Source organism: Olea europaea, unplaced genomic scaffold, assembly GCF_002742605.1.
Source record: "Olea europaea var. sylvestris unplaced genomic scaffold, O_europaea_v1 scaffold2556, whole genome shotgun sequence".
Lineage (NCBI taxonomy): Eukaryota > Viridiplantae > Streptophyta > Magnoliopsida > Lamiales > Oleaceae > Olea > Olea europaea.
In genome coordinates, this window is record NW_019243839.1 from 77,192 (window position 1) to 80,360 (window position 3,169).

A 3,169-nucleotide genomic window follows, 5' to 3' on the forward strand; every position below is an offset into this window, starting at 1 on the left:
TCATATGCATTTCCAATTTGACCATATCTATATGAGTTCATACCTTCAAATAAATTTAAAATTTCAGCGTCGTCATCTCCTAAATTAGTGGGAGGAGTACTTGTAGAGCCGAAGGGTACACGAGTAACTTATGTACTCATTCGTGAAGCATATATTATATACATTTCAGATAAAGTTGCTTCCAAATTCCTATAGGTAATAGGTATGTTAAAAGTTAAAGATTCTGACATTCGCTCAATTATAAATTTAGTACCAGATAAATTATATTGGGGGTCCATGATGCATGCTAACGGAAATAACATGGGCAAGTCTTCCCAATATTTTCTAAACTTTAATTCCATGGCATTTATAACTGAACTAAAATCGGTGTCATTTTTAAATCTATCAAAAGCCCTAGCAACTAGATAAAGACGTTGAAGGACCATACAACTAGTAGGATAATAAACACCAGACAAAATATTTATAGCATCATAAAACTTTTCAAAAAATGTTTAATTTTAGTAACTAAAATCCAATCGGACTCAATCAAAACAGTTTCCTCGTCGTTTCTAAAATGCCTACTGTTATAAAATTCAGTAATTAAATGTTCGAAACCTTCACACGATTTTAATAATAAATATGTGGAGTTCCATCTATGCGCTACGTCACTAATAAAAGTTTTTTAATGCGACACCCCATGTTCAGCACAAAAGTCCTCAAATGCTTGTTTTCTACTAGGTGAAATAGTAATATAAATTAGTGCATCCCTAATTCGTTGAATTTCATCCTTAACATATTTTAAACCATCTTGTACTATTAAATTTAAAATATGACATACACATCGAATATGAAATAAAAAAACCACCAAATTCAGGTTGAAGTACTCTTTGCAATTTCTCAATAACGTTCATAATAGCACTAAATATATGGTCACTGAAATAATTTTTTTTTTTTTGGACGAGCCACGAGCAGCTCGGCGAGCGGCTCGTCAATCAATTCATAGGTTCGGCTCGCTGCTCGGGCTCGTTTTTACGAGCCCGAGCCCACGAACCCGCGAACTACTAGGGCCCATTGCCACCACTAAAAACAAGCCCAAGCCCACGAACCCGCGAACTACTATGGCCCATTGCCACCACTAGAACCAAGACAATTAAAATCAATATCTTGATTCCGTGATCACAAAATCTATTAATCTTACTTGAACTGTTGAACCACACAAAAAATAAGTGCCTGTTCTCTTTGTCGTTTTCAAGCCATTTTCTGTTTTTTATTTTCTAAAACGATGAAGACGAGTTCTCCTTTCCATTTTCGAAAATGAATTTTGAAAAAAAAAAAAATATTGTACACAAAACTCAAAACGTTTTTAGCCCCAGTTTGATCCCCATTAAATTCAATTACATTACATTTCATTTTTCTCTCTCCTATTTTCAACCACACAATCTTCCATAAAATAATATTATATATAAATCGAAAACTTTTTCTTTTTTTAATTATTTATTTTTCTAAAAAATACTATTCCCACCATTTTCATTTTTAGGTTCATTTTTAGGTAACTGAGGGTCAATCTTGAGCTTAGACGTTTTGAGTATTTTCTAGCAAAACTCGGCATTTTTTGAAAAACACAGGAAAAACTCTCGTTTCCATTTCTCTCCACCATCGCATATCCTTCTCTCACGTATCCTTTATCTCACGTCCATTCACACCACCTGTCGTGGGCGACATTGGGTCGGGTCCGTTGCTGGGCAAGGTGCAACGGAGGCCAACGATGTCGACCCATGTGGTCCGCCACCATGGGTTGACGTGACGGCGTCGAAATTTGAAGAAATCAAACCGGGTTAATTGGGGATCGCGAATGGCGATTTCTTTGGAATCGGGATGCTGCTGAATCTGATACAGTGTGGAAGCGTTTCTTCCGCTGGATTATTAAGATATTATTGCCAATTGCATAATCGGCTAAAGCTTTGGCTATGGCTTCTATACTCCACACTGTCTACTCAATACGCTCATCTTCCAACTCGCTTCGAACTCCAAAGCTTGCTGGTCCACCCATTTCTCTTTCCTTCAGCAGTAATCCAATTCTTCTAATCTCTAAAAGATGTTTACTTTAATTCTAATTATGGCCACTTCTTATTTATTTGCATTGAATTGATTTAGGACGGAGGCTTGTGGTGAAAGCTACAGAAACTGATCAAGATGAAGGTTAGATTAATTTTATTTTGTTTCCTGTACTTTTTAATGGGTTTTGAACGTTGCTTACTTGGTTTGAATCACGAGTTAATTTATTTGGATGAAAGAGAGGAACCATCGCCTTAATTGAAATGGTTAATTCGGATTTATAAAATGCTGGTTCAACTGTCCTTACAAATTGTTCCTTCAGACGTGCTTTCACAGAAACTTGTTCCCCTTTTATCAGTCGAGCTTTGACTTGCTCATTGACTAATTCTTTCCCTGTCTTTTGCACATGCTGAGTGTCTGTTGGAATGGATTGGATTTGCTGGATGAATGGTCTTGCTGCAAGCTGCTTTTTGTTTGGTTTAGCCTTGACTGATTGGCCTTCTTTTGTCATTCGCAGTTCTAGCTTCCTACTGTTTGATCCTATGCTGAGCCGAGGCCTTTAACATGATTTATCATTGTTGCCCTGTGTCATTCGCCTTGCCATGTCATTGATGGGATTCACTTGTGCTTGCCTTGCTTTAAGAATTATTCATAATTAGTGCACATGTCTCTAAAATATGCTTTTATTCTTTCATATGTATGTTGATTCAACTTATAGAGGTATGTGGTTCAAATAACACTTTTTTTTCTTTCTCACTTTCACAATGAAAGTTTTCGAGTTTTCTATGTGGTGTTACCATTTCTAGCCCGTTGATCTGGCAATATGTTGGCTGCTAGAGACTTTAAGGGTTAAGGTTTTTTCGGACTAACATTTATCCCGTATTAAAGGAGAAATGTGGAATTGAAATAATAGTAACGTGATTAATAAAGTTTTCTTTTATGAGCTTTTGTCTCGTGAAAGCGAACGTCAAAAAGCTTTGTCAAGATTAGGAATAAAATCAAATTTCAAGAGTCGGCTATGCTTGCTGATATTAGGTTTACTAGCAAGTGTAGAAGGAAAAGGTCCTGAAAAAGTTATCTAGAATAGAAAAAAAAAATTTAACTAGGAATAAGATTAGAAAGATTTTCTTGATTT

The 3,169-nt window shown here is 35.9% G+C and overlaps 1 long non-coding RNA gene across 1 annotated transcript; it reads left to right on the forward strand.

Annotated features, from left to right (window-relative positions):
• The first annotated feature begins 1,570 nt into the window (after positions 1 to 1,570).
• LOC111382729 lies at positions 1,571 to 3,131 on the forward strand. Its single transcript, XR_002700599.1, has 2 exons — positions 1,571 to 2,046; positions 2,134 to 3,131. It is a non-coding gene; the product is annotated as an uncharacterized LOC111382729 (long non-coding RNA).
• The last annotated feature ends 38 nt before the right edge of the window (positions 3,132 to 3,169 follow it).